General features: G+C 46.8%; 1 protein-coding gene across 1 annotated transcript in view; it reads right to left on the bottom strand.

Moving 5' to 3' along the window:
* The window catches only part of smog (G-protein coupled receptor 158 smog), a 257,299-nt gene extending 240,550 nt beyond the window's left edge, over window positions 1–16,749 (bottom strand). Inside the window, exon 1 of the mRNA XM_075692103.1 lies at window positions 16,139–16,749. The gene's annotated coding sequence lies outside the window, so the exon portion shown is untranslated. The remainder of the gene's footprint in view (window positions 1–16,138) is intronic.
* Between the last annotated feature and the right edge of the window lie 2,744 nt (window positions 16,750–19,493).

Raw genomic sequence — 19,493 nt, 5'->3', positions numbered from 1 at the left:
ACACATTGACCGACTAGTTGGTTTAAATCCATCATAGAATGTGTAAGCGTGACTGAACAAGGAGGTAGAAAGAAGCACACATACAAAGGCAGCGCTGTCTCTGTGCGTCTGTTTCTTTCTACGTCCCCGTTGAGTCAGGCTTGCACATTCTATCATTGTTAATTTAGTTAGTAAATGAATGTTCACAAGTTTATGCGGCCGATAAAACTACTATCCTTCTTCGTACAGCTATCTACTAATTTGCTATCGCAATCGGTGCTTCGCCTTTCGGGCGGAACTGCGAATTTTTTCAGTTCTTCATGGTTATAAGGTACACTTTGGTTGGGGCTATTCTGTATCGTATTCGACACCGTATCGAGTAAATGGATAAATATTAAAAGCCCCGGATAGAGAACGCGGTCACGGAGCCTCGCATACCGCGCATCGACTTCGGGCACCGCGTGTAGCGTTTGGCGGCTGCTGCGGCGGCGGCGACAGTGTTCGCACTTCGCAGCGGCCGCGCGCAGGCATACGTGAGCCGCATCCCGGAACGGTTCTTCTCGGCGCCGACGACGAAGAACGTGCGAATCACGGATTCCACACGACACTCCACTAGGGCCCCTCTGTCGACGCCACATCGCGTTACGTTTACCTCCCGGAAACTCCCAATCTGAACGCAACACGGCCGCCACAATAGGCACATTGTGGCAATAATAACGTGCTAAAAAAAAAAAGACGGGGAGCTACGGAAGCTTTGTGTTTCCTCTGAACGCTGTTCCGTATACGTGTGCTGCAGTTACAGTCCCTCTCGGGCAACGGGAAAGCGACAAGAAGATGAGTCTCCCATTTTTTCCTCCTTCATTTTCCTATTCCCGAGGTACCTGCTGTTTACCAGACCTCAAGATCGATGACTACGGTCTGCTTTCGGACGCTTAGCGTGCCTCCTTCTAGAAGGATTTGCATGTAATTTCTCTTGTCTTTTACTTTCTTCGGGCTTCCAAATTTTCGATTGAAATCTTCTTGTCACGTTTAATATTCGGCGGCGAATTTGCCTGAGACCTAGTAGAACTGACAGCTCAGTAAGTCTGTACGTTTGAAAGATTGAGGAACGCTACATAAAGGCACGGATAGACCGTACACAGATGCAAGTCAATGAAGGGGATGCTATATGGATGCTGTACATCTTTACCATTTGCGCTGCGTACGTCACGCTGATGAGGAGCACATGGACGAACACTTCAAGTGCGAAATAACTGCTTCATTTTGGACAAAGCAATCAATTATATTAAAATAAAATAAAAAATAACAATAAATAAAACACACTGCTCCACGGGACCTAGAAGCATTTTGCCAATAAACAAGAATAGCACCTTGTTTTATGTTAATTTCATCCTTTTCCTACACCTTGGCACAAATAAACACGCGGCCTAAATTAAGGCAGTTGTTAATTTGCGCTTAAGTTATGTGTGATTGCGCTTCATTGTGCGTCTTTAAGTATCATTAGTGCAAGTAGTAGAAAGGAGAACACACAAATCAACCTGCGAGAGAGAGAGAAAAAGAAAGAAAGAGAGAAACGAGCTTTAATGGTATGCTGGAGATGTGAGCCTGGCTATTGGCCTGACATGCTACTCCAGTTGCGGGGGGACGATTACGATATATACAGCGATAAATACTTTACAGCACACACACACACACACACACACACACACACACACACACACACACACACACACACACACACACACACACACACACACACACACACACGCACACGCACACACACACACACACACACACCACAGAGAGGGAGAGAGAGACACTATAGATATATTTACAAAGTTTCTTTAAGGCTCGTGGCCCGCAGGAGCGCCTTCGTGGCGCGTAACGCAGAGGTGGTACTTTGCCATGGGCCGAGAATGTGCTTTAGTTCCAAGCTCGAGCCCGTTGAAGGTGCAATGACGCTTTCAGAGACTGTCTTTCTGGCGCGTAGTGGTAGCAGTCGCACAGAACATGCCGCAGGCCTTCAGGGACGTTACATCCAGAGCACAGTGACGCTTGTGTTGTCTCCACTGCCTGTTCGTATTTGTACCCATCCGTCCTAGCGCTGTTTCTCGTTTTTGTTATTAATAGGAACGCAATGTTAGCTTTTATGCGCAATACGGGGTCCCGTAGCCTGAGTACTAGACGTGGGAAACTTCGAAATACGGTTACGTAGCCTTTGCGATCATCAAAATAGGATTGATGTTTGGTACTTAGGACAGAAACTCGTTTTTGATTGGAGAGGAATGATTCCATTTCCAGGAGGTTCTCGGTGAATGGACATGTAGAATAATAGGAATACATAACAAGTTGCACTGTTTCAGCTTGGTAAAGATCCAGAAATGTTGTGGAGAGCATTTAATGTGTCAACAGAACCGCCCTGTCTTTACAGCTTTATGCGCGCGGAGGTATTCTATTTGCGCCGGTATACTCTTTTATGACAACTTGCGACGCCATTGCTTTTATTTGTCCTGCTTAACATAACAGAAATATATAATCTTGTTCTCTGCTGTTGTTTTTGTTTTGTCCAGTACTTTAACGACGTCCGTTTGTCGGCTAATCAATCGTGAGCACAGCAGCCGACGCTCTCTGAAGCACGATAGCTTTGACCAACTTGAAGAAAGGACAACACCTCATGCGCGGCATCCGAACCCGCAGCCACCACGGGATGCATGCAGTGCTGTAGCATGTAAGCCACAGTGGCGACTGAGCCTGCATGCGCTCTTTAGTACCTGTCGCGAAACTTCCCATGTGACAGAGATATCACGTGACGAAGCTGTCATTGCTGTCGTTCATTTAATTTCAGAGCCTCTACACGGCTTTTCGCTCCCAAATGAGACTGTCGGTGCGGAGCTTTGTGCCATGGAGCTTTGTACGTATTACAATGCATTGTAATGCGTGCGAGTGGTACCTAATTACCCGGCTTAGGAACCTTTGCAACAGATAGCACACATTTACAGTCACCTTTATACTTAACTCGAACATGCTTTAAGCACCTTATTTCAGCCCGTGTTTGTTAAAGGGAACCTGCTGTATATGTGTCTCCATTGTTTCGGTTAAATCCTACAGCGGCTTTACTTTGCTTAGCCTTGAAAGCTTTAAGCCAGCGCCGATCGCAACCCCAGCGTCGAACATTCAACATATTTTTGAACCGCGTGTGTAATCTGTAACCTGATTATAGGGGCAATATGGTTGGTAGACCTTCCTGGGCAACTTGAACTACGCCCTTTATAGCACTTCTGTGTTTATACACACGAAAGCCGCGTATTTTTCTGCATTCGGCGAGTACTGGAACTTGCTTATTTTCAACTTACGGTGGCGTTGCGTCATTTTTCTTTCATATGATGAAGAGCAGCGCACACAAATTTCACCGTATTTCGCACACAACATGCATGTTCACAGCGTATTTAGAACTATTTGAAAAGTGAAAAAAAAAAAGAAAAATATGACAAACGTTACAGAGCGTCGGTTATATACTTCGAACGCCAACACAACGCCAAGTGATGGCGATACTGAGGTGGCCATTGTTTCTCTTTTTCCTCATTTCTATTGCCTTTTTCACAGCAGTACGAATAAAAAAAAAGTGCCAAAGGAGCCCTTTACACCGTGGCACTCGTGCGAAGCCTTTTGTTCTTCAGAAGTAAACACCGAAAACGTGGATCTATCGAAGGATTAGCTAGGGCAAATGCAGCGCCACAAGATGTCTTGTCTCTCGGGAACACGCAGGGTAGAGCCGATCGCGAGCTTTCTGGCGAATGCTGGGGACACAGGATTACTCAGACTATCGTTAGAAAGTCTTGAATGAGAAGCAACAGTACTCATAAAAATAGGCGAAAGACTGTTCGTATCTCGGGAAAACAACGTGTCCTGGGAATCTTTAAAATAAACAAAATTTTGCCGTTGGAGCGCCGTTTGCTTTCGCTTCGCGTACTTTAATCTACAGTAGCGTTTTAGCTGCGCACTTCTGCAAAAAAAAAAAAAGAAAAGAAAAGAAAAGAAAGAAAGAAAAGTAGGTCGTTGATGCAATATTTTCATTTTTTTATCTTTTTTTTCTGAATGTTTCTTGATTTCAAAGGTAAACTAACGAAAGGCTGTCATCAACTTATTGTCGTGTGTCCACGTTCATGGCTCGCCTGCTTCTTGAAGATCTTATTATTGAGTGCCGAACGGATGCACAACGATTGAAATAAGCTTAATATCAGCAGATAATGCCCCTACATTCTTGTCGAATATCGGTTGCCTTCGATTCAAACCTTAGTGCCAATGGTCGTCGGAAGGTATATATATATATATTATTGCACATTATTTGCCGTTTTGATCTAGTTAGCTCTAAGGCAGCGCTAATGGAATCGTGGATAGCGGCATAGCCTGAGGGAACAAGAAAGCGTACTGTGGCTTCACAGCTTTCTTGAAGCGGCATTTGGGCCTTTTTGCCCATTAATGCTGTAACGATACAGGAGAAATAAAGAGAAAGAAAATGAAAAAAAAAAAGAGTAAGCCGGATACATAGTGAGAGACCTTATAAGTACGCTTTCGGCACTATATAGGGCGTCGTATAATGACTGAAAAAACAACAACATCTGGCTATTTAATTAAACACCGCATAGCACAATTTATGCAACATTTGACCGTTTTATTCTAGACACGGTGGTGGCTATCTGGAAGCGTATTATGAATTCAGCGATTATAAGTTGACGGCAAGAGCTTCTTCTGAAGTTGCTACTTGCAACACAGGCGCAGAAAGAAGACAGAGTGAGAGAACAGTCGTTCCGAAGTTGTTTTAGTCGTGCCCGTGGAATGAGCAAGCCGTAAGGAAGGCTCTTTCAGGTGACTGCCTAAGCGTCAAGGCTTGAAGCTTGGGATCTAGTCCGGCGCTCTAGTAGCTCCTTCAAGCCACTACAGAGACCGAAGGGCTTTGTATTCTTACGCCTGCTTGCTCTAGCAGCATCGCCGGTGAAACCATGCGTTTGTTTCAATATACCAGCGTTTCGCTTAGGCACGAAAAAGCACTCATTAGAGGGATTATGGAAGCATCTTTATATTGCGAAAGGTGGACATGAATATGTCAGCCAGTCTGCGATAACATCGAAGGCAAAGGGAACATGTGTTCTTTCTTCTCAATGCCAGCTAATGGTGACTGTCACATCGCTGACTTTGTATTAATGTTTTGTAACATATATAAAGGAAAATTGTTAGTCGAGAGTAAGCGCTGTCTCTTGTCTGATCCTTTAGTATCCTATTTCGCGCTGTGTTCAGCGGCGCTTTGTAAAGATGAATGGGCTCTGCAACTGCCTTTGAATGCGTAGTGAACGTTATTTTGTGTGCTCGCGCATCACTTCTAGTAACTTTTCTTGTTCCCTTTTTATACCACCTCACCTCGCGCAGTGTAGAATAGCAGACTCCAGGTAAATCTTAGTACGTGAAGTCTTCACCGGTGTGTGTGTGTGTGTGTGTGTGTGTGTGTGTGTGTGTGTGTGTGTGTGTGTGTGTGTGTGTGTGTGTGTGTGTGTGTGTGTGTGTGTGTGTGTGTGTGTGTGTGTGTGTGTGTGTGTGTGTGTGTGTGTGTGTGTGTGTGTGTGTGTGTGTGTGTGTGTGTGTGTGTGTGTGTGTGTGTGTGTGTGTGTGTGTGTGTGTGTGTGTGTGTGTGTGTGTGTGTGTGTGTGTGTGTGTGTGTGTGTGTGTGTGTGTGTGTGTGTGTGTGTGTGTGTGTGTGTGTGTGTGTGTGTGTGTGTGTGTGTGTGTGTGTGTGTGTGTGTGTGTGTGTGTGTGTGTGTGTGTGTGTGTGTGTGTGTGTGTGTGTGTGTGTGTGTGTGTGTGTGTGTGTGTGTGTGTGTGTGTGTGTGTGTGTGTGTGTGTGTGTGTGTGTGTGTGTGTGTGTGTGTGTGTGTGTGTGTGTGTGTGTGTGTGTGTGTGTGTGTGTGTGTGTGTGTGTGTGTGTGTGTGTGTGTGTGTGTGTGTGTGTGTGTGTGTGTGTGTGTGTGTGTGTGTGTGTGTGTGTGTGTGTGTGTGTGTGTGTGTGTGTGTGTGTGTGTGTGTGTGTGTGTGTGTGTGTGTGTGTGTGTGTGTGTGTGTGTGTGTGTGTGTGTGTGTGTGTGTGTGTGTGTGTGTGTGTGTGTGTGTGTGTGTGTGTGTGTGTGTGTGTGTGTGTGTGTGTGTGTGTGTGTGTGTGTGTGTGTGTGTGTGTGTGTGTGTGTGTGTGTGTGTGTGTGTGTGTGTGTGTGTGTGTGTGTGTGTGTGTGTGTGTGTGTGTGTGTGTGTGTGTGTGTGTGTGTGTGTGTGTGTGTGTGTGTGTGTGTGTGTGTGTGGTCCGGAGGCTCGACTTCTTTAGCCAAGGCGGGCCGCTCCTACGTTGGCACTGTCAGGCCAAGCCTTTCAGCGACATCATGGGCCCTCTGGATTGCCCTAGTTGGTCCTGAAACAATGGGCGTTGGATACTTTTGTCCCACTGTGTCTATTCTTCAATGAAGTTGGGGAGAGTCGCGGGACACCCCGCCAGCATATGTCAGTTTTCATTAATGATATTTTTACCACAGCTTCGCTGCTTGGCATCCCGTTTTAGTAAAACATGGCAATGTTGCCGATGGTTATTCATCTCAGTGTCTCTCTTAAATTAGTTCCACTGTATGTTATTTCTGTTAAATAGATTTCAAGAACAATAAAAATCAGCAAATGCAAAAGACTCAGCCCAAGCTGGGTGCCCACAATTGCCATAGGAAATGTCTCAATTAAGATCTCAGCGGAAACGAATCCGGTTTTCGAAAGCCGCATACCCGATTCATAGTTTATTCTGTTGGGTATGTTAGACCGAAATGCACGAATTTTGTCGCCCTCTTGAGAGGATCCAAAAGGGATAAACATTTGGTAGTATAGTAATGAGGATCGTCAGCGATCGCACGTGTCCGCTACTGAGAAAAGGTTAACAGAAAGAAGCTAAAAGTACTGCAATGTAAGAAAATGCAAAACTGAATTCAACTAAATCAAGAATTATTTGTAACCGAGTTCGTTGGCATAATCGTTTGCATTTCACGCGCTTCCAACTGACAGCTCGTTCCCATAAGCTCTTCCGACCTCGAACTTACTCTTGGCTACGCTTGCCGTCAGATGTTTCAACATCGGAGAAGAGAATCTCGACGCGGGACGACGGCGCCACAGCAGCAGCGGAGCCGGCAACTGTCTGGTCCAGCCGGTCGACGCAGGCCAAACAGATGGACCGTTCCTTTCTTTCCATTATACCGGCGTTCACATCGCCACCCACCTCCCACCGCATCCCATTAGCGGCCACGGGCCGATGATGCTGCTAGAGACGACTAGCGCAACAAGGAGCGAAGGCCTAGCCTGCCGGCCAGCGCACACGCGCTTCCTTTACCCGGCTGCTATCAGCGGGACGGCGGGCCGATCCGTTTGCAAACCGCGCGCCGTTTTAGGGCCAGGTCATTAGCAGGCCGTGATAAGCGCGCCGTGAGTAATGGAGAGCCAGCAGTCACGGAATAAGGGAAACTGACGCGCTGGTGGGAGTAAGGGGGTCGGTTCTCTCATTTCGGTGACAACGGTGCGCAACTTGTGTCTCTTAGATTTCACTTCCTCCCTCTAGTTTTATTCGTCGCCCTCGGGCGCATTCTGACAGTCAAGATAGAAGAGCAACAGCGCAGCAGGAGTACAGAGCCTGGGAGTGAACCGATTGACCTCCTGCTAGTCGGTGAATCACATTGTTCGAAAGGAAGGGACGACAACGACGCTCAGCATGAGAGAATAGGGAGCGTCGCGCTACTGCTGCCACCGCTAGCCGTCGTCGTGCAGGGGCGCTTAATGATCACGGCCAGCAGCCGTCGTCGCGCCGCCGGCCTTTCTGTTGTCGTCGCTAAAGCTCGGCTTGGACGCGTTTGCGCGACGAAAGGGCAGGGGGAATGGGAGAAAGGCGACGGCAGTGGGTGAGGGACATAAAAACAGAACAGCGAGAGTGGTGTAGTACTACCGCTGCACGCTGGCTGCGAGGCTCGCGCTAATGAAACTGTCCCCGGCGCTGATTCTACTCCGATTCGCCAGGCGACCGAGTGAGCAACGGAGCAGGCGAGAGAAAAGCGCTGCCGCGGAGAGAAGGAAGCGACAGTTTCGCGCCGCGGGCCTTGGATTCGTCCCGACAAGTCAGCCCCCTCTGTCGCCCGAACGACTATTCTTCCTACGCGACAGCAGCAGATGAAAGCCAGAGGGCTCGTTGGGAAGCGAAAAAATAGTACGATGTTTTGTCGGGCGCGGTGGGGAAGTGGGGACTTTAGGGACGAGTGCAGAGGAAAAGAACGGTGACTACAGTAGAAACACGTTTGTGTGGACGAGAAACTGTCAGTGGAGAAACGTGACTGCTTGTTTCAGAGAATGCCGTTATCCACAAAGGGTAGAGTGGAGGGCAATTTATACCACTGATCGACATGAACGTTGAGCAAGCTCGTTCTGAAAGCAGAGGAAGGGTAGCGGGAAGTCTTGTTTGACTGTTCAGTCAGGTAACTAATTGCTTTGCAAGCAGGAAGTCGCTGTCATGATCTTCAACCTCAAGTGGTGATATTCAACGTGTACATATTGTGGCGGGACAAATAAGGGCTGCTCAGAGAGGAGACTGGGAGTGAAGGCGAGGAAATGTCAGGAAGACATGGTGATGCTGCAAAGCATTTGAACGATAGAGAGGAATGGGATGGGAAATGGCAGGGAGGTTAACCGGAAGAGCTTCTGTTTTGCTATCCTGCAATGGGGGAATCTTAACGGGAAACATAAAACATAATGAACAGCGCCAAATGCACGAAAAAAGAAATAGGGGAGTTGGGGAACATCTGTGAAGTGTGCTTTGACAATCTTGTGCTGTGACGACTGTATAGGCCGGCGTTCCAAGTCTGTCTTTTCAGAAAGCGGCCGGTCGTGGAAGACAAGCCAGAGCGGTCGCGAGCGACTGCATGTATACGCTGTACCGAGGACAGCGACAAAGAACATTTTCAGTAGTTTCGTGACATCCCCCAGCAGTGGGTATGAACAGCACAATTTTCGCTTTTGCTGCGGAATGGAAATCATATTGTGAAAGCGAAGCCAAGTCAGAGTCGGCAAAGTACTTTTGTCTCTGGTCGGGATAGTCCAGGCGGAGGACAAAGTTGAAGGCAGGGCTGCAATCGATCCAGACGTGTGTGCTGGAAACTATAGGTGTGCTGTTCAAGGATTGCGTAGTTTAAGCCAGTAAACGACTAGCAGTAAAGCGCGCACTCGTTCTTACTTCATATACGTACCAATCTGTCTTGTGGTTGCGCTTGTGCCAGAAAGAAGCTGATATCATCGTTCGTGAGTGGAGGCATAATTTCGTGTTATCGCGGTATACAACTTCGTGAAACGTTTAAAGCTCGAAGAATTATGAATTGCATTGTTCAGAACTATCACATGGAGCTTACTTTCTCTGATAAGGTTGTTCCGTGCCAAATACTGAGCACAGAGTTGACACTGAAAACACAGGAAGAAATAATGACAAATACAGCGCTATACTGGCAGGTCTTCATTCGTGTAGTACCTGCACTGAGTGTCCACCATGGTATTGCAATTCCAACTCGACTAAATTAGTACCACGAGATGGCTAATAAAATATTTGCGAGATATTCGCGGGACGCACTAAGCTGCGTACGTGATTCTGTGCGGCTGCACCACCTGGACTGCTTCGATATTTGGCGCATGCGCCAGTATGTAATGCATCAGTAACAGACAACGTTGCAGACTGGAGCAACAAAAATGGAAGAGGGCATTAAATTCTATTAGGAAGGAGGAGTGCTCCAAAAAACAAAAGAATGCCACTAGCCGGGTCACTATTCCTTGGCCGTCGTCATCGCAGTTTCCCTGATTACCATTGAACTGGCCGCTTGATCGAAGCCGCCTGGCAGTTTCCTTTCGTGGTTTGGTAAATTATTTTCCAACATGCCCCATGAACTTTTCAAATAGGAACGCCCCCCATATAACATTGAATATAAGTAGCGTGTATACCATATTAGAAGTGTTTTATTACCCCAACAGAATTGGCACGTAAGGCAAATAGCAGCGATATAGTCAAATTGGGTGACAGGCATAGGAAAGGTTCGTGTGTTCTTTTGGTAATGTTCGCACAAGTCAGTGACGATTAGAAATCTCGGGCGATTTTCGTTTTTCACCGATGATTTCTTATAGATAATGATAATAACATACGACCTTTCGAACATGGAAATGTAATATAGCGTTACACAAAAAAAAAAAGTTATGGTGTTTTACGTGCGAAAACCACTTTCTGATTATGAGGCGCGCCGTAGTGGAGGACTCCGGAGATTTCGACCACCTGAGGTTCTTTAACGTGCACCTAAATACACCGGTGTTTTCCCATTTCGCCCCCATCGAAATGCGGCGCCGTTGCCGGGATTCGATCCCGCGACCTCATGCTCAGCAGCCCAACACCAGAGGCACAGGGCAACCGCGGCGGATTGCGTTACACAAAGCTAGGATAACTATTTACCATCATTCTTTATAAGTAGACACGGGAAAACGCATTGCAATGCCCGCGGAGGTCGCGGCCGCTTTTAAGAGCAGCATATTTAGAACCTGAGCAATATCCTTTGCATAAACAGTTTTTTAACACTCAAGCAATTCTATAACAATTAACGCTACTCTAATAGCACACCCGTCATGTAAAACTCCTCACTAAGGGTTATATATATATATATATATATATATATATATATATATATATATATATATATATATATATATATATATATATATATATATATATATATAACCCATGGTGAGGAGTTTTACATATCCTTCTCCTTCATATGTATCAGTACGTACTATTCTACTACCTCACGTTATGTTTCCACATAGTGCCCACACCGGTTCAGACCATTTGTCCCATCGCTGCACTGAATTTCAGATGCCCTTGTTCAGGGACGCACGCCGCCTCCCTGAACGCTCACTGTAATGCAAGTCTTCGCGGCCTTTTGCGAACTCCCACCACCACCACCTCAGACTTCTCAAAGCGAGATACCTTTCCAAATACGTGGGCTGCATTTTCCTGTGGATTTCGATGGGCTTTGGTCACTAGCTCTACAGAAAACGAATCACACTTCGATGCTCGTACGCAGTGGATGCGTGAAGCACAACCGCCATCTTCAACAACTGACAGCAGCGCCGTGCCGCGGAGCTACCGACGGATAAGGCCGGGCCGTTCCAAGGAAGGTTCACCGCTGGGAATGGATATGTTGACTTCACATTTACAGCCGTAATTTGGCTAAAAAAAAAGGGGGGGGGGGGAGGGGGCAAAGACTTTTTGATTCGCCCTCGTATAAATTTGTGAATATTCTGGTACCAGTGCGAGAATGAGACCCGTTAAGACGTGAATGTCGAATTATTGCTCTCGAAGCTGTAATAGACAAGATAACATTTATGCGCACTGTCGTCTTCATCGATTTAGGGAAACCTTCGCAAGCAATGTCAAGGCGCGAACTGAGCATGCTCAGAAAAAAAAAGAATGCTTCATAGAGATATCTCTAGATCAGGGAGAGAATATGCAGCAAGGATGCACGAATAAACATTCGCTGTTGACCCTGCAAAAAATAAAAAGAAAAAGGTAAGCTGCAGATTTTCTTTTGAACCAATGACGGATTTTTTGATACTGAGGCACCTTACAACTCCATCCACGCGCGTGTTCTTGTCTTCATTGCAATGTCGAAAAGAAGCTTCCTGAGATATAAGAACATTGAAATTAGTATTTAGAGGAAAGGGGTTAAGATGTAAGCAAGAGCCGAACAAAGTACTTTGCCGGCAAGACGAGAAATCACTTATTGTAGGCCTAAAGCTAGACGAGAGACACGGCACTGAGGAGGAGGCATCGTTAAAATACGAAATCAACATGTAAAAACGAGTTTCAAAAGAATAAAGCAGTGCAGCGAAATAATAGGGATATTTGAAAAGTCATCCGCTACAAGCAAGAGAAAGGCAAAATGACTGGAGCACAAGACAGTAGTACGACAAGCTTTGCCGTGTGGAGCCGACGCAGCTGTAAAGAAGGAGTTCACCTTTCGGAGGGTGCAGGTGGCTGAACTTAAGTGGACTCACGGTATCACATGGCATCTAAAATTCAAGAGTAGATATTGGGATGGCTCGGCTGCGAATCGGGAGAAGGGGCAGAGCTGCATAGGCAAGAAAGCAGCGGCGATTAACTTTGGGAAAAAAAAAGAATATTAGGTAGGGGGAAATCAAGATGGGGGCAAGAAAATAATAGATGCCTTAACATCGAGGACCCAACTGATAGGGCGCAGTGAAAAAAAAAAGCTAATGAAATACAGCGATACGAGTAGATATGTGACAGAACTTAAAGAAAGACGATGGACAAGTCACAAGAGTCTCGCTGCGTACTTTTCATACTTTTTGGCTTCTTATTATAACACATATTTATCTTGAGTTTCCTGCGGCCACCCGATTCTTCGCGTATTTCCCAAAGCGGTTACGCGTCATAGATCAGTACAAGGATAATCATGATCATCGTCATAATAATCATCACACTGCTTAAACTTGTCACAAGATGCGAAAAGTACGTCTGTTGCCGAAGCTTTGTGTAAACATTATCTCCAACTGCTTAACCCCGGTTCTTATACGAGTACCACCGGAGTACAACCTCTCTCTCTCTCTCTTTATTCCACACTATAGGTCTCATTCATCAATAACATACTGCATATGATTTGCATACGCATATTATAACTATAGTGATTGCCTTGTGCGCTTTCATGATGGCAAAGGGTGCAAGAAAGAAACACTGTTCTTCCATGTGTATGATTTCGTGTGACGAACTCCAGTACTGCAGCTTCTTATCAAGCTAAGAAGAGAATACGATTAAGGCAAGCTACTGATTAAGCGCTGAATAATCTAGTACTTACCGACTACTGAGCAAGTATTGGTGAATGTCGTGTACGGGTGTGGCCGAAAGTAAAAAAAATAGTCGATTCAGCATGTTAGCTCGGTGAAAGCTAGAGTGACAAATCACGGTCTTTTTCGGCGTGCGCAGTCGGCTTGAAAATAAGGACAAGGTGCATGAAACGCAGCAGGAATTCACAAGGCACTGGAAACGAACCGGGTATCACAGCCTCGTTTTCAAATAAGCTCTATGTTCATACTGTCACGCGTGCACTGTGATACCAGGCTTGTTTTTTTTTTTTTCAGGTAAATAACATTTACGGTGTAACTGCACCGTGGTTCTTGCAGCCATGGTTGCATAGATCACAGAATCATGTCCGAACTGCTGCAGTATGCCGGCTGTTCTGACACTAACGGCGATGGCCGGACGTCAAACGGCTCTGCATCAGACAAGCATCCGCGCTGAACCGCTGGGCGAGACTATGTAAACCTTCTTGTACCATACCTAATAAAAGGATACTAAAATCCTGTCGCACGTGTAATTTTTGCACACGCAAACACACACCCACACGCACACACAAAAAAGAGCAAGAATTTCATTTATCTACTTACTAAACAGTAGAACGTTCTTGAAGTGACATTGTTCGGGGTAAGGTGAGGCAAATTCATTAGAACATCACAGCATTCACGGCGATAAGCTAGAAACATATGCCGCGAGCTTTCGCAATTTTCGTCAAATAGTAACCACAAATGCAGACGATGAGGCTGCAGCGCCCCGTGAGGCGCAGATTGTAGTGATATATTTTGCTGCCGTCAACGCCCTACTTTGGTGGGAGAAAGGGAGAAACTGAGCGAAGCGCGAAACAACAGTAGATTTTGGTTTAGGTGGTCGAAGGGACACATATTGCCGCGAACACCATAGACGAGAGTCTCGCTGAATGCTTACAACTGACACCTGTGGCAGAAATGTAGCCATGCACTTGTAGCCAGGCACTCCCAGATGGCCTTCCTTCTATAGCTACTTAGCTAACGCAACAGTACTTAACTTTGATGGACTAAAGATGATCGGTTTATTCAGCATGACATGGCCTTTGGCTTTCAGAGCATGGGCTGGAATCAAGCTGCAGAGGCCAAACGATGTCGGGCGGACAAAAAGTGAAAAACAAGACGCGACGCCGAGTGTGCAGGTTTCCGTATAACAACAGTATAGACGCGAAGAAAACACCTGTGTTCTAGAACGCTTCTCCACTGAACATTCCACCTCCACTCAAGAAAGTAGATAGCAGCGCCATCACTCGACAGAAGTAGTCACTGCAGTTTATGATCATCCGCGGCAATTCTTGAGAAGTGCAGCGTCTTCATCAGTAAAGGGCAGCGTTGTGCTCAACTTGGTAAAGTACAGGAAGAGCTTCGAGTCGAGGATTGTTTGAGAACACCGGTAAATGAAGCTTCTTACAGCACGTCATCGACTCATTGTCCATGACACATGTAAGTGGGACAATCATGTTCCTGTAGAATGTCTCACGATGTGCACTCGTGCAGGACAAAAGATTTAGTAGTGTGGTTTGCCATGGGGGGCCAGTTGGTCCATGGTGACAGTACAGAGAGTTCTAGCAAGTACAGACGCGACCAATAAGAGAAAGCCGTTTGTGTTCTGGCAACAAGTGCAATTTGTAGTAGGCCGGAAAACCCAGCAATTATTTTCGGGAGGGGTATTGCGGGAACGATGGCGGCCATTTTGAAAGATTTCTGTTCGGTAATTTCCGTGTGGGGACCAAGTACTTCGCTGGCATACGTTAGTATACGCATATAATGCATATATTGACATGTACTTATAATAAAATGACGTGTATGTAAGTTGTGTTGAACAGTGTATCGCCAAGGCGATAATTTTGGCGGGTGTCAGGAGACCCTGACACTCCCTTTGGTTACGGGCCTTTTGGGGAGGTTTTATTTTACTAGAGACAGGCGGTTTAGTGTTTGTCATGTGGTGACACATGCCCATATGCATACACAAACCAAATGACTTGAAATCTCCAACTCGCACGCCTTGGACGACGCCACAGGGCTTATGCCATTACGCAAGTTCTTGAAGAAAAGTGCGCCCTCAGCGAAATGGTTGCTTTCAGTGCGCATTTTGCATGCTTTCGTGTTTGACGTATCCACAGCAAAACATGACACTGTTCTCCGAGTTTAGCAAAGTGCGTGCAAGTGGTAATAGATATAAACTTAATTTTCGGAGTTTGTACTTTATGGCGGCCAGGGCTTGGCGCACATCTTAAAGACCACATTTTTGTCCTTTCGTCCCTTCAATTATCCCCCTTACGCATGAGTACCAAGTGTTGATCTTTCTTTTTAATATAGGTCGGTTTGCGTGCTGATTTGGCCTTGCATCGGTGAATATGCACTTACTGTCAGCTAATTGAGAATGACGTCATTTCTACCTGAAGTTCATTTAGTAATCGTACCTTTCCGTGCCCGGAATAAGGTTCGGAGAATTGTGTGAAACAAACGTGGAAGTATTAGCATACAATAAGAAGCAATTGGTTTATAATTATACGCATAATGCTGCTATAATCTCCGGCGCCTTCTTAATTAGATGTCGTTGTCGTTAACTAGTGGTATCACATTAAGTAGTGCCAGTTCGGGACATCAGACAGAGTTAGCCTTCATCGAACGGCTCCAGGAAACAATGAAGGAATGCTGAACGCATCGCGTTTGCATGCGTAATGTTGTCATTTATTGTATGCACTTAAAAAATGGCCTTCCTTCATTATCGTCAGCAAGCACCTCGTTCTTACAGCAGCACATACTGCGCTAACTTTCCCATTCAGTTGTGACATTTCAATCTAAAGGCTGTATTGTAACCCCCAACCGCCCGGCATCGTGGAGACGTCAACGACTGTAGCGAAGAGGTAGACCCTGCATATGATTTTGCTGACATCTCGGTATAATGTTATTTTCCCCTTTGTTTTCTTGTCGCTTTGACAGTGAAAAGAATAAAGAAGGAGAATACCGCGTGGCAACGACGAGATTAGCTGCTGTGCTCGCCGCATGCCTAATAGTTTCGTGAAAAAAAAAAAGTGCTTCTTGAAAAGACTATTAGCAAGCGTGATCGTGTCAGTTTTCGCTCTTAGGAAGGCCCGCGCTCCGCATTCGAACGCACGTACGGTTTGCACGCAGTGGGCAGCATTCGTGAGGGATCGGTCCCATCGCGACTTACCCTAGTAGCGCTGCTGGCGACGCGGGTAATCCGGGCTTTGGATGCCTGCGCTGTGGTCCGGAGAAGGCGGCGATAGCAGCGGCGGCGGCAGGCCGACCCGGGCCGCGGCGCAGCGCCGAGGCGTGCGCTGCTGAGGCGCCCAGGGCATCGCGCCTCCTCGCGGACCAGCCACCGCCGCGGAGGCGAGGGAGGTGGTTGAACGGGCGGCGGGCCGCCCCCCCCGCGGGTCTCCCCCCACCTTACACTCTCTCACTCACTCGAGGCTCGCAGAAGAGAGGGGGCCCGGAAGGCGAAGCTTCCTCGCTCGGGACGGTGGGAAAGAGAAGAGGCGTCACTGAGGCTGTCCCGTCGGAACACCCCGGGCGTGTGGTGTCCGCCGCCGGCAGGTAAAGGGCTACAGCGTGGGCTCGAGCTCGACCGCGGTCATCGTCGCTGCGCCGTGGCTGGGCCGCCGGAAGGAGAAGCGTTGCTGCGACGCCGAAGGTCGTCCGGCGTCGAGGGTCGCCATGTTGGCCAGCGCCGAGGGAGCGCCGTGCACTGCGCAGACGCGCCGTGGCTGCCGATTCCCGCTCTGTCTTCCGGTCCCCTCCGCGCGCAGCATCGCTGCGGCCACCCTCCCACTTTCGGGCTCACGCTCTGCGCTGCGTCTGTGCGTCTGTCTGTGTGCGAGGCGGCTGCGCACCCAGCGCTCGCGGCGTCCAGAATCGACCGCGGGCCGCTCGCGCGCAGCCAATGCTGCGCCACCTTCTTCGCGGTAGGAAAGAAAGTGCTCGAGGGAAACAATAGCGGAAGCAAAGAGTTGATAGCAACGTCCCGTTAGACCGGCGCCCTCCGGTCCGTCCGAAAGATACTTGAACAGCACGTGCACGCTTCCCAAACTGCGTCCCCACCTTGTCTTGAGCCGACCGACGCCTGTCTGTGTGGTCCTATAGCGCCCTCGGGTATTGCCTTGAATGGTTCCTTTTGTGAGGACGCGCAGAAACGAAATGACTTTCTCCAGTTACGCTAAAGGAGGCGACAGCGACTGGCGTTAGCCTGCACGGGAAGAACAAAGAAAGAAAGAAAAGGAGAAAAGGAAATTTGTCGGTTTGTATTTCTCACTGATTGAGATGTAATTAGTAAAACGACGGACTAATGGCGAGAGCGGTAGGTGGGCTATCACGTGCAAACGGCGCATATGCCCACGTCTTCTCTCTTAAAAATATTTTTTATAACTTCTTTTTTTCTATACCCTTGGCTGTCCCACTTATTTGACGTCGTTTTCTGCGACAGCTGGAGGAACGTTATTCTGCGTCTTTATTTTATTCGGTTATTATTTCTGCAACCAACGGAGTTTCATTAAGGCAACTGTAGATGTTCGAATGTGTTGCTAGCGAACAGAGCGAATAATGTGTCATATTCAGTAAGTCATATTCAGTAAGCACTCAGGGAAGTTCCGCCATGGTCACTATAATAATTTTATGCTTGTCAATCCGGTTCTTTTAGACGCACAAGTGCAGCCGGATATATTTACTGATTCAATTATTAGTAGTGTTACAGTGCCGAAGCTGTCACGAGCTCAGGTTCCTTGACGTGCATATAAACATATAACCATCGATGGTTTCTGCATTCCGACCCGATCTGAGTGCAGCTGCCGCGGCGAGCATATTTATGACCACTGATTCGTTGAGATACCTGGCGAACCTTTTTGTGCCTTATGTCCAAGACAAGCGCCACAGTGTGGAAATAGTTCCACGAGAGTCACCGCGACTCGGTGCAGCTTTACCGCGTGTGCGTGTATTGCTATTAAAAGATACGGTGGTATTACGTGACGGAACTGTGTCTGGCGCCGTGGTTGACAAATGCCTTTATCAATATTTCCTAAATACTGTATGGATTTTCCCCCATGCACCGTCGCATATTATTCTTGTTCTGTCGCATTATTATCTTATCAATCCTTCTTGGTTGATCTCTTCGAACGCGCTTTCGCTCACTGTCTGTAGAAGAAGATACATGCCACTTAAAATCCGGCTGTGTATAGCGCGCAATGGCATTCAATACCGTGCTTCGCCAACCTGGCAGTCCCGCTTCGTCAAAGTAGGAATCGGTAATCATCAAGGTAGAGCGTTGGGCTAGTTGGTGCTATAATGGATGTTTTCCCCTCGCATTAAACGCATTCTGTTGTTCGTGTCTCATAGGCTGGAAAATAATTGGTAATCGCCATTTGCGATTGGCATTTGGTATACTTCCCCCTCTCTATCATATGCTCTCTCTAATAATTCAGTGCGTATGATTCAATACTAAAGAAAGCGTCTGTTGGGCATAAAAAAAATTCACCGTTTGCGACGTTCGCTTTGGCATGTTCCTTAACATATTGCCTACATACTAGTCCGTTTAGCCCCTAAGAAACAAAGAGACCAATTTGCACCTAAGCGACTTCTCTTTCACAGATCTGCGAATAATGCATAGAGAAATGTAGACATTGTGTTGTCGTTTACATTTAAACGCATCACAAATAATATGCAGATAGCTGGCCATTTAGCACTGTTTAGAATTCTGCAACGCTTTACCAGGCGGAGCAACGCGTTTGTGCAAATCGAGTAGTTGTGTGTGTGATACGAGCGTAGGTGCATTTGACGACAGTAGCAAGACGACGACCACGTCGATGGCGATTGTATGACCGCAACGGGAGGATTTCTACTGCGGTCATTCGACGCGAATGTATACGTGGGGACTATTGAGTTCTGCAAAGGTACTGAACGGTCGTCAGCGAGAGAAACACTGATTGTGACGTGATGCGTGACTAAGTGTTATAGAATCGTACGTACCTACGTTTACGTCATCTGGTCTATATATGTAAAGAACGACGACATAAACCTAGGCTTATCATGAAGGCGATGCAACGTCGCAAGGTTTCTATGTAGCGTTGGCTGCTACGAGGAGAATACTAAAGAATGAGGGCCGATTCCAGAGTTTGTGCAGTCTATATAACACATGCAGTGCCCAAAGTGCAAGCTGCCGCCAGGAAAGAAGAGAAAGTGGAGCTGAACGCACGCGTCAAACATATAAAAGATTTGTCGCGTCGCACTATTCAATTAAATCCACATACATTTATTGTACAGGAAACTTTGCTAGCCCTAAATAAAAATTTTCATCTCAGACATTATGGCTCTTTTCGTTTAGATCGCTCTACAAGAGGTGGCGTGTTACTTACATTAGTATTAACCAGAATTTGCCACAAAACAAGAAAATCACTGAAACTTCTGTCCTCTCAATTCGAAATTCTAGTTATAGTCTTTCGTCTACCTTCATATCCATTTTTCTTCGTGAATGTATACAATATTCTTCAGGGGTTCATGACCCATGTCCTCTGGAT

The sequence above is a fragment of the Dermacentor variabilis genome, chromosome 5 (assembly GCF_050947875.1).
Source record: "Dermacentor variabilis isolate Ectoservices chromosome 5, ASM5094787v1, whole genome shotgun sequence".
NCBI lineage: Eukaryota > Metazoa > Arthropoda > Arachnida > Ixodida > Ixodidae > Dermacentor > Dermacentor variabilis.
The sequence above is the reverse complement of the archived record's forward strand: the minus strand, read 5'-3'. Positions and strand labels throughout refer to the sequence as shown.